Source organism: Eurosta solidaginis, chromosome 1 (genome assembly GCF_040869045.1).
Source record: "Eurosta solidaginis isolate ZX-2024a chromosome 1, ASM4086904v1, whole genome shotgun sequence".
Lineage (NCBI taxonomy): Eukaryota > Metazoa > Arthropoda > Insecta > Diptera > Tephritidae > Eurosta > Eurosta solidaginis.
The window spans coordinates 131,931,360-131,944,294 of record NC_090319.1 but is presented as its reverse complement, the minus strand read 5'-3'; the positions used below and the strand labels follow the sequence as shown (position 1 = coordinate 131,944,294).

At 42.7% G+C, this 12,935-nt stretch overlaps 1 pseudogene; it reads left to right on the top strand.

Annotated features, from left to right (window-relative positions):
- The first annotated feature begins 7,536 nt into the window (after window positions 1-7,536).
- Window positions 7,537-8,652, top strand: LOC137237831 (zinc finger protein 879-like; annotated as a pseudogene).
- Window positions 8,653-12,935: the final 4,283 nt, after the last annotated feature.

Sequence of the window (12,935 nt, the reverse complement as noted above, 5' to 3'; positions counted from 1 at the left end):
TCACGGTCGAAGAAGTACACGTAATCAATTTCTTTTTCTTGGAATACTAATTTGGTTTGGCACAATTAGCCCACTTCATTTTTTCATCAAATAACAATTTTGACACATTAAATTTGCATCCAAATTTCTATCTGTGTCACTCTTAGAAACTTCAACAACAATACACACATAATTAGGCACATTAAATCTTGAAACAGATTTCTATCTGTGTCAATTCTTATATTTTCGCTTTCGTTGCAAGCACAATACTCCAGAGTCATTACTTCCGCTCTCGTTCCTTAAAAGAGACAAGATATTTAAAATAATAAAAAAAATGGAGACCTACATAAGAATGACAGACTCCATAGTGGAGTTTGAGCAGGAGTTCAATGCGAAGCCAATCGCTGAACAAAACAAACACACCCTTGCAATACAGCAAGAGGAGCTGAAATCACTATGGAAGAAGACAAAGTCACTTTATGAAGGTCTCCTCAACTCTACAGATATAACGAAAGAGGACCTGCAATGCATTAAGCAGAAAAATAAAAGCTGTTTCGCATGCTATATGAAATGCATGGCTACAATCGCTGCTGAAGTGGAAAAATTAGCACCACCTGCAAATGCCCCTGCCACAAAAGTGGAAACCAATCCGAATCATGGACATAAAATCCGGCTGCCCCCTTGCGATACCGATGTATTTAAAGGTGATTACCTTTCTTGGCCGGCTTTTAGAGATATGTTCACGGCCTTATATATTCTCAACAAGGATCTGCAAGATGTTGAAAAAATTTACTATCTAAGGCAGAAAACTCAAGGGGAAGCAAAAGAAATAGTAGAAAGGTGCTCCCTGACGAATGAAGGGTTTGAAACAGCCTGGAAAAACTTAAAAGACAGGTATGAGAATAAGCGTGTCCTAGTGAACACGCAATTGAAGCTTTTGTTTAATCTTACGGCAGTCAAATACGAATGCGGAACAGCAATAAAAAAATTACAACGCGAAATAAATAATTGCATATCGGCGCTTCAATGTCACAAAATCGACATTACAAACTGGGATGCAATTATAACATACTTATGTTCCACAAAGCTCCCGGAATCCACCTTGGCGCTATGTGAACAAACCGTAGAGAAGAAAACGGACATCCCAAAATGGGAAGATATGGACAAATTCTTGTCAAGCCGTTTTCAGACTCTAGAAACTGTGTCTGACATAAAGGGTAGCAAACCATCCAAGCCACCCAAAACTCACACGAATAGTTCAAAGGAAATGCCTACAAAACTTGGAGTTTACCAAGCCAGCGTTCCGAAAACGGCATGTAAGATGTGCAACAGTAAGGAGCACAAATTACGAAACTGCCAAAAATTCCGTAAGCTGTCCACGGCAGACAAAATAGCTTATGTGAAAAGCAACAACTGTTGTCTGAACTGCTTGTCGGCTGGGCACACAGTGACAAGATGCACGAGTCCATTCAACTGCAACTCATGTCACTCAAGGCACAACACCTTGCTCCACCTTCCGACAGTTAATCCAAAAACAACATCAACAACGCCCCAAAGGGGCAACCAACATTACAATGATAACGTACCCTCCACTTCACAACAGGCAAGGGCAAGGATGGACTCTGAAAAGAGAAAAGAGAATATTAATAGCGTCTCTTCCTGTCATGCACATACAACAAAGGGGGTATTACTAGGCACAGCACGAGTGAAAATAAACTATAATGGAGTGGATTTCTCCGCGAGAGCACTTATTGACTCTGGGTCTGAATGTTCGTTTATCACAGAAAGACTCAAAAACAGAATACATCTGCCATCGAAACGATTGCACGTCCAAGTTTCAGGCATTAATAATACACCATCTGCGCAGGTGAAAGAATCCTGCTTCATAAGACTGGGTTCCCTCATAGACCCCTTAGTATGCATTGATACAGTCGTTCTGGTTCTACCTCAGTTAACAGGGGATCTTCCAACATGTCAAGTTGACGCAATGACTCAACAAGAGTTCCCTGATCTTGTTCTGGCGGATAAAAGGTTCTTCGTTAACGAACCAGTTGACCTAATCCTAGGAGGCGACATTTATCCTCAAGTAATTCTAGACGGCATACGGAAGAACGTCTTAAATACGCTTCTCGCCCAAGAAACCGTCTTCGGTTGGATATTAACCGGTCGCACAGAAGCAACTCAGCCAATTAATAACCGAGTATCTTTTTTTAATGAAATCAGCATCGAGAAACAATTGACTGCCTTTTGGGAGCTAGAAGATATCCCTAAGAAAAGGTCCCTCACTGAGGATAATGTCTATTGCGAGGCATTTTACAAAGCGACAACAAAAAGGAATACCGATGGGAAATACATCGCAGCCCTACCATTCAAGCAGGGGTTTCCAAACAGCATCACATTAGGGCCCTCTCTGAAAAGCGCTTGCTCTCAGTTTTACCGAAACGAGACGCGCCTATCGAAAACGACAGCCCTACAAACTGAATACAACAGAATATTATCGGAATACGAAACATTAGGGCATATGACAAAAGTTCCCACAATTATCCCTCCCCATTCAACAAATTGCTACTTTTTGCCTCATCATGCGGTAATAAAAGAGGAGAGCACGACTACAAAAGTAAGAGTAGTTTTTAACGCATCGTGTCCCACTGCCAAAGGCACTAGTTTGAATGACGTGTTATACACCGGCCCCGTACTGCAGGCCGACCTAACAATTCTGCTCCTTCGTTGGCGATTCTTCAAATATGTCTTTAACAGCGACATAGAGAAGATGTATCGCCAAATATGGGTAATGCCCAACCAAACCCAGTTTCAAGGAATAGTATTTCGCAATAATCAAGGGGATCCTATCAACGTCTATGAATTAAAGACAGTAACGTTTGGAGTTAACTGTGCTCCTTATCTGGCAATAAGGACACTGCACCAACTAGCAGATGATGTAGAGACTTCATCACCCATAGCAGCCAGCATTCTGCGTACAAGCATGTACGTCGATGACGTGCTAGCAGGAGGCCACAGCATCGAGTCAACAATTAAAGCTCGGGAGGAAGTCACCCACGCACTACGGTCAGCAGGTTTTTCTTTGCGAAAGTGGACTTCGAACTGCAGCCGAATACTGAAAGGAATCCCAAAATCCCACTTGCTAAACGAAGATTTTCTGGAATTCGAGGATGCGAGTACAGTCAAAACATTAGGCATCAGATGGAACGCGCATTCGGATTATTTCTATTTTACCGCAAAACCTATCGAAAATCGTGAGGTCCTGACGAAAAGGGCAATACTTTCAGCGATCGCCAAACTCTTCGATCCTTTGGGATGGCTCGCCCCAGTCATCATAGTAGCCAAGATCATAATGCAAAACATCTGGCTGGAGGGAACTGACTGGGACGAGACAGTGTCCACGCGTACCCTAGATAAATGGCAAACCTTTATGGAGGACTACCCGGATATTAACAATATTCAGATACCAAGATGGGTAAATTTTACACTAAATGCGGACGTTGAATTACATGGATTCTGCGACGCATCCGAAAAAGCCTATGCAGCTACAATATTTCTTAGGGCAAGGATTAATGAGGAGGTCCACGTCAGCCTACTAATTGCGAAAACAAGAGTAGCTCCCGTAAAAACAATTTCGCTACCCAGATTAGAACTGTGTGGAGCAGTCTTGTTAGCCGAAACTTTAGAATCAGTGCGCGAAAACCTGAACTTGGGAAAATTCCATACACATCTATGGACTGACTCAACGATCGTTTTAGCGTGGATTAAAAAACCTCCCTGCTCTTGGTCAACATTTGTTGCTCATCGAGTAACCAAAATCGTAGAAAAGGTAGGGAACAGTGCCTGGCACCACATAGAGTCTGCATCAAACCCAGCAGATTTGGCCAGCAGAGGGATGTCAGCAAAAGACCTAACCGCAAGCTCCTTGTGGTGGCAGGGACCTTCTTGGTTACAAGAAGACAATTCAAAGTGGCCAAATCAAGAAAAGGAGTATCAGACAAATATTGAGCAAAAGCGCGTAAAAGCCTTTCCCACATCAAAAATAAGTGGAAATGAGGATATCCTAGAAAGGTTTTCAGAACTTTCAAGAGCCTTGCGGGTCATATCATATATTATAAGGTTTTCGCAATGAACCAATACTAAAACAAAATCTTCCTTTAAAGCGGAATCGTACTTCATTTCACCCAATGAAATTCAGTCCACGACAAATCGTTTAATAACTCTCTACCAACGGAAGCATTATTCGGAGGAACTTTCGAGTTTAAAATCCGGGAAACTCATCGGATCAAAGAGTGAGATCCTGCCTCTTACCCCCCTTGTCGATGAAAGGGGCATATTGAGGGTGGGCGGTCGTCTTTCAGGGGCCAAGGATCTTCCCTACAGTGAACGGCACCCGATCATTCTGCCTTATGACTGCCGGCTCACACGACTTCTTGTCCAGTTCATCCACAAAGATACCCTGCATGGTGAGAACCAACTTATGTTTCGTCGCCTACGCACAGAATATTGGATTCCTAGGGTAAAAAATATGATCCGATCGGTCATACATAATTGCAAAACCTGCACCATATTCCGCAAATGGACCCAAACCCAACTGATGGGAGATCTACCTCCAGAGCGAACCACCTTTTCCCGGGCTTTCACCAATACGGGGGTAGATTTTGCCGGACCGTTTGACATCAAATCTTATAGCGGAAGAGGATGCCGCATATCAAAGGGTTACGTCTGCCTCTTTGTCTGCTTTGCCACCAAGGCGATTCATTTAGAAGTCGCGAGTGACCTCAGTACCGCCGCCTTTTTAGCAGCTTTCGATCGGTTTGTCGCCAGGCGAGGATGTCCGAAGAACATATACTCCGACAACGGAACAAACTTCGTCGGTGCCTCTCGAGCACTTCGATCCGAACTCAAAGCTTTCCTCGCCGATGCGCGTAACCAAACCCTATCGAAGTACTCTCACCAAACCCTTCAATGGCACTTCATACCTGCAGCCGCCCCTCATATGGGCGGACTGTGGGAAGCTGGAGTCAAAAGTTTTAAAAACCACTTCAAAAAGATAGCGTTGGACTACAAATTTACTATGGAGGAGTTCAGTACCCTTCTTTGCAGAGTTGAGTCTTGTCTCAACTCGAGATCTCTGAGCCCCTCCTCCAACGACCCGTCCAGCTTGGAACCACTCACTCCGGGACACTTCCTCATTGGCGGTCATCTACTAGCCCCACCAGAGATTGACGTCAGTGAGAATCGTGCCTCACTTGTCAACCGCTGGGAGAAGCTGAAGGCATTACATCAAACGTTTTGCAAACGGTGGAAGTCCGAATATCTCACCGAATTGCAAAAAGGCACCAAGTGGAAACACCCACAAGCCAATCTGAAACAAGGGGACCTGGTAGTCATAAAAGAGGAAAATTTACCTCCGAACGAATGGAGATTAGGACGAATAACCAAACTCCATTATGGAGCCGACAATCGAGTTCGAGTCGTCGAGCTTGATACGGCGAGAGGGCACACGACGAGACCAATCACAAAGTTGGTCTTGCTTCCTCCTTGCGAGAGGGTCGGAGATCTTTAATATCCCACTTCTCATTCTCCCTAATTCCACTTCTTTTCTAGTCAGGGTGTGACACCGAATTAGGGATCTGAAGCTTGTCTACAATTCTTATTATCCTATTACAAATTATCCAAGACCAGCAAACCCTTCATGCAACACTCCCTAGGAACAAATTTCAAAACAACGATGCGGTGAGCCAATTGCTCTTTAAAATAAGTCTAGGTTTAAGAGCTTTCTTATCAGCCATGAAATTATTATACAACAGGAGAATTTCCTGTCTGCAAACCTATATTTTATCTAAACAGTAGGACACCCTTGCAGATGGCATTGGGTTTAGATTGCCTAATGTTTAGTTATAAAGGTGAATATGAGCTCAAGTGGGAACGCATTGGTTAGGCCATATCTATATATATATAACTTAGCTAATTCACCTCGGCGCAAGACTTGCTTTCATGCGCCCATGGCCTTGCTTTGGGCATGAGTGAAATGTACGCTCCTATGTTTAGCGGAGCCATTCACACACCTCCTATTTGACGGAGTCACATTCATACAACTGCCTATGTTTTGGCATGAGTGAAATGTACGCTCCTATGTTTAGCGGAGCCATTCACACACCTCCTATTTGGTGGCGGAGTCACATTCGTACAAACAAAAAATGGGGGCCAAACCAACACGTTCCCAAAATTTTACTCATAATAATAGCATATCTTCAAGATGCTCCTCTGAGACTTTCATGGCTGACAGAAAAGGTTTTTTCCTAAATTTTAAAAGCTGATAGCTTGGTGCACAAAGGTTTTTTCTCACGTGCGTGGAGCACAAAAAGTTTCCAATCATTTTTTATTTTAACTTTTATTTCAAAAAAACAAAATTATCCAGTGGGCAAAAGGAAACCTTTACGGTTTGGTATAAAAAATGATTAATGGAAACTATTGCAAGTGAAGATCTAATCACAAAAGTTTTAGGAGAAATGATTACCAATACAAAGAGAAGCTCAAACTAAATCAACTATGGTTTCCGGACCCCAGAGACTCGTGATGTGACCTAATTAAAAACAATTTATTATAATCTCGAGGTGACAAAAGGATGTCATCCAAACACATACAGACACCCATCTCGCCGGTTAATGATTTGTATGGATAATCCCTGAACTCGTAGTAAAGCGCGACATTGAAGCGGCGACATGTGTATTTCCAGGCAAATTTTCCCCAAAAAAAGGTTTACTTGCTCCCAATTTGTTTGATTAATTATCGAACTACCACAGTGTGAGTAGTGAAAATCTACTAACGCTTACCCCGAAACCATTTGTCCACCAAGCCCCCCCACACACACATTTATTATTAGCAGAGCCCAATGCAAAATATATAACCTAAAGAGGCTGCAAGCGCATCCTGCTGTTCGACAGATTTAATCATTAACATGACGATTTCCACCAACTCCCTTGCAACTCAACTGTGCTTGGCTTGTAATTGCTATTTGATGCTCTATCGTTGTTAGTTTATGGCAAGCGATGACCAATTTGTCAATTAAACCTGCCTATGCATAACATAACATGGCATTGCGTTTCTAATCAACGCCTTGCAAGCCCCCTTCAGCCGCAGATCACCTAAACGTTCCCAAATATCAACGACTTTACGATGAATTAGATTTGTTGTTTTTGGGCAGGGAAAATTTTTATTTATTTATTCATTGTACACCTGAATAACATAGGAGATACTCTTTAGCCTGTCAATTTGTAAAACTTATCTGATTTAAGGCGTGCCCCGCAAACCGTGCAATGCAATGGGCAAAGATCAAGATCTACTGGCAGCGGCTCGCATTGGTAATATTGCTGTTGTGGAAAAGCACTAGAACAAATTTCAAAGCGAAGTAGTGGACCACTTGCAAGCTTTCCTCGAAGTCCAGGCATACACAGCCAAGATGTCAACGGTTGTACGCCACTGTATTATGCAGGCCTTAACGGTCATAGTAACATTGTTCGACTGCTACTGGCTCACAACGCTGCACCAGATATGCCTGACATAGGTGTTTCGACTCCATCGTATTTAGCAGCTTGGGCTGATCATGATGAGATAGTGAACCAACCTTTTCCGCATACACCACAGCAGCCAATCCTAATGCGCAGACAAGTTCGCCAACAGAGTACATTAATTAATCATATTAAAACACATAAAGAATCAAGCACCCCAACACACCGCTGAACTATCAACCAGGTACTAAACTGAATAATCGCAACCAGAAGTTGCCTCCAAATCAAACTATTGAGTATCAAAATCGTTCTATAACGAAAACTCTTTACACTGGCAGCTATAGTTCACCGCAGGCAAATGAGCTAGTTAACCCCGATCAATGCAATGTTTGTACAAGACGTTTTCCGCAGCTAAGTACACTACAAAATCAGGAACGAACTTATATTGATCACAAACCATATAAATGCGAAATATGCGAAAAATTATTTAGTCAAATTGCCATATTAACCAACCACAAAAAGATTCATTCTGGTGAATATTATACGCATGTGTTCCTTTTGTTCGATGCAATTTCGACAGCAGGCAACTTTAACCAAGCACATGAAGACACACACCCCAGTCGCCTGCCATGCAAAGGCAATTTCCACAACAAGAGCAATGGCACCACCGCAAGGCATAAATCCCATGACTACAACTACACTCGTGTCACAAGGAGGAGAACATCCCAACTCAATAATATGGTACATCAGCAATTACAAACATATCATCCATTAGTGCATTTTCTCGATAGTAATACAACTGTAACAGTCTTGTTACGAAGGAGAAATTTAATCCTACAATTAGTCTACGTTCAAAAACGAAGCAGATAGTTTAATGTTGGAGAGTCCAGACCGCCCATTTCCATGCCTAATTTGCCGTAAGGCTTTTTCGAAACAAAGTACTTTAGCTAATCATAATCAGAAGCACACCGGTGAAAAACCTTAAAGTGCAAAGTATTCGAATCGAATTTCCGACAGTTGTCCACCTTGAATAACCACATGAAAACACATACTGGTGAAAAGCCATATACATAGTTGTTACTATTGCCCTAAGCAATTCCGACAGAAGGGTACACTCATTAATCATGTTAGAACTCAGTGTTTAAGCAAAAATGTATAAAATAGGAATTGTGCTATAAAATAATTATTAACAACTAATAGTAGTTACATACAAACATATATGAAAAGATGCAAAAAGTCAATTGCCTACCTACAATAACACATAGTAAAGAAAAATAAAATAAATCTTCCTTTACCCCAACCAATTCTGTCAGTGATTGTTGTCCGTGGGCCACGCCATGGGCTTCCATATTTTTGTGAGGTTCCAGCCGCTCCGCTGTTTTGTGTTTAGGCTTGGTAACTGCAGTTTTGCTTTGTTAGTAACCGGGTTGTGCCGCGAGGGATCAAGAGTTGCATCGACCTGAAAAGAAAAAAAGAAGAGTTAAAAAATAAACAATAAAGGAATTTTTACTATCTTTACTAATATTTCCTGCTAACTTACCCACGTTTTTTTGAAAAATGGCATTTCCTCAGCCATTTGTAGGTATACGATTTTTTCCCTTGATGACAAGGAGCTCAATGAATTGTCAAAGCGAGCAGTGTTGCCACTAACGTCTTATTTTTTCCCTTGAGGAGCGAATACATTTTAACCGCACATTAGTGACAAATAAACACACTTACGGTACGGTAAGCAAAATTGTCGTCACGCGATTTTCGTGCCTCGTCAAATCATAACTCCGAACCTAAGTTAGGGTGGATAAATAAGCGAGTCGATACAGATACCAATACGACAAATGTGTTTCAGACCTACAAAATTAAGGAATTAAATAATAATAGCAAATATTAAAAAACGTCCTCATACATAAACCCACTAGCCATCCATGTAGACGAAATCAATGTAATAACGCTCGCTTATGTTTTTAGAATGACTCGTTTCACGGCAACTCGCGTCAAGACAGAGGAGCGCTCCAGAAATTTCTCCGTACCATGCCGCCTTTGCGCTGCAAATCACGGCGTACGATTCTGCGCACAATACCGCAGGATGTCCGCTGAAGAGAGGTGGCAGGCGGTTCGCAAACATAACTACTGCATCAACTGTTTGTCCCCTTTCCACAGTCACGAGGTATGCACAAGCAAGGCCAAGTGCTATCGATGCAACGAGCACCATCATACTACCCTTCACCTGGACGAAACCAAGGAATGGAAGCAAACCACAAGCGACCTTCTCGATGACGGAGAAAGCTCAGACGGGGCCGTATCCCTGGCCCTCACCGAAAGAACCAAGTCTTGGGCGCAACAAATGGGTGATCAGGATGCCGAAGAAGAAGAAGCAGCAAGATTAGCGGCATTGGCTACCCTTCCTAAACAACAGAGCGGCTCTGAAACACGTCCTTTCCGACCGCTATTACGGCACGAACAACAACGGCAATTAGAAACCGAAGCTGTACGACCAACTGGGAGCAAGCAGAAATCACACGTCGGTGGCTCTGAAACACGTCCTTTCCGACCACCCCCCCCCCCCCCCCCCCCCCCCCGTTCTACTCATGTGAGACGTGGTGACGCGGAAACGCGTCCTTTCCGCTCATCGCGGCGCACATCGGGTAGAATGGTCCCGTATGAATCCCGAGAAGAAGACCGTGGGCGAGCACTTGTCCGACGAAAAGAAGTGCCCAAACGCTTTAGGACCGGCCGAGTTATAGCAACCCCAGCCACACCATCGATAATAAGATCGTTTATCGCGATCGCACCCACGGCAGTCGTTCGCATCGAGTCCGGAGGACGCCTGCATCTGGTACGCGCACTCATCGATCCCTGCTCCACAAACACAGTGATTGATGCCAATCTGGCGAACGAACTCCATCTGGAGCGCATGGATTCCACGCCACCAACGAGATGTACACTGATATTGCGCGGGAAGTATGGGGTAGCAGGGAGGGTAATCACCCAAGCTACAGTAATAACACGCCATAACCGTCTCAACCCGATCGCTAGCGTATACTCCACAATCGCAACGCCTTTCCAATTTATGCGGTTGGCAGACCCCGATTTTTACCGCGCCGCACCAGTGCGACTTACACTCGGCGCTGATGTTTATGCTAGTCTTATGATCAGCGGCACGCCACCGTCCACGATTAACGGGCTACTAGCTCAGGCTACCATCTTTGGCCTGGTCATATCGGGGGCCTACCAACAATAAGCCAATCCCAGAATACATTTTGATATCGACAACATATCTACAGATACCTTCGAATCCGCATTTTAATCTAATAAGGTGCATTGAACTAAATAGAACCACGTATTTATGTATTAACCATTTTTCTCTCATCCACAGTATTTATCGAGAAATGGGAGCCATCACCACAAGGCGATGGAGAACAACGTACGAATCCTACTTTATTTCATATTCTGTACACCCAATATATCGCTACATGTATAATCTTAGATGTCAATTCGGACTGGTTGTTTGTTCTCAGCTTGCTCGCCGCAAGGGGGCCGGCATGTTTAGGCCACCAGCCTAAATATTTTTAAAATAACTTTTAGTTCACCCTAATACGGCCCGTATACTTAACTATTACCGGTAACTGTCCTTGCACAGCCGAGAACTAATTAAGTAGGGGAAAACTCGACGAAAGTTAGCAATCGGCGGGTGCCATGGACTCTTTCTTTTTCTTTCACTTCACTTTTCTTTTGAACATCAGCAAGTGAGCTCCAGCAACCAAACCGAAGGTAAGCATTCATTGTTTCAAGTGCAAATTCCATACCATTAAGTTAAAGTGATTTCCGAAATACTTTACAATTTAATTTTTCCCCTTACTTTTGAATTATTGAATAAAGAAAGTTTGTTATTAATTAGATTAGTGAAAGTGTTGTTTTTCAATAAGTCACTAACTAGTTCCTTCTCTTTTACATTTCTTTTTTGGTGTTACGTGCGAGCGAATCCCCATCGTCCCGAATTACACGTAATCAGCTATGGTGACAACATAAGGGAAAATAACCATGTAGGAAAATGAACCGAGGGTAATCCTGGAACGTGTTTGTATGACATATGTATCAAATGAAAGGTATTAAAGAGTATTTTATGAGGGAGTGGGCCATAGTTCTATAGGTGGACGCCATTTAGGGATATCGCCATAAAGGTGGATCAGGGTTGACTCTAGAATATGTTTGTACGATATGGGTATCAAATGAAAGGTGTTAATGAGTATTTTAAAAGGGAGTGATCCTTAGTTCCATAGGTGGACGCCGTGTCGAGATATCGTCATAAAGGTGGACCAGGGGTTACCCTAGAATTTGTTTGTACGATATGGGTATCAAATTAAAGGGGTTAATGAGTATTTTAAAAGGGCGTGGGGCTTAGTTCTATAGGTGGACGCCTTTTCGAGATATCGGCATAAAGGTTGACCAGGGGTGACTCTAGAATGCGTTAGTACAATATGGGTATCAAACGAAAGGTGTTAATGAGTATTTTAAAAATGCGTGGGGCTTAGTTCTATAGGTGGACGCCTTTTCGAGATATCGCCATAAAGGTGTACCAGGGGTGACTCTAGAATGTGTTAGTACAATATGGGTATCAAACGAAAGGTGTTAATGAGTATTTTAAAAGGGCGTGGGGCTTAGATCTATTGGTTAACGCCTTTTCGAGATATCGGCATAAAGGTGGACCAGGGGTGACCCGAGAATGTGTTTGTACGATATGGGCATCAAATTAAAGGTATTGATGAGGGTTTTAAAAGGGAGTGGTGGTAGTCGTATAGGTGGTCGCTTTTCGAGATATCGGCATAAGGGTGGACCAGTGGTGACTCTAGAATGCGTTTGTACAATATGGGTATCAAACGAAAGGTGTTAATGAGTATTTTAAAAGGGCGTGGGGCTTAGTTCTATAGGTGGACGCCTTTTCGAGATATCGCCATAAAGGTGGACCACGGGTGACTCTAGAATGTGTTTGTACGATATGGGTATCAAATTAAAGGTATTAATGAGACTTTTCAAAGGGAGTGGTGGTAGTTTTATATGTGAAGGCGTTTTCCAGATATCGACCAAAATGTGGACCAGGGTGACCCAGAACATCATCTGTTGGATACCGCTAATTTATTTATATATAATACCACGGACCAAGATTTCAAGGGTTTTTTATTTCGCCCTGCAGAACTTTTTCATTTCATTCTACTTAATACGGTAGATGTCACACCCATTTTATAAAGTTTTTTTCTAAAGTTATATTTTGCGTCAATAAACCAATCCAAATACCATGTTTCATCCCTTTTTTCGTATTTGGTATAGAATTATGGTATTTTTTTCGTTTTTGGTAATTTTCGATATCGAAAAAGTGGGCGTGGTCATAGTTGGATTTCGGCGATTTTTTGTACCAATACAAAGTGAGTTCAGATAAGTACGTGAACTGAG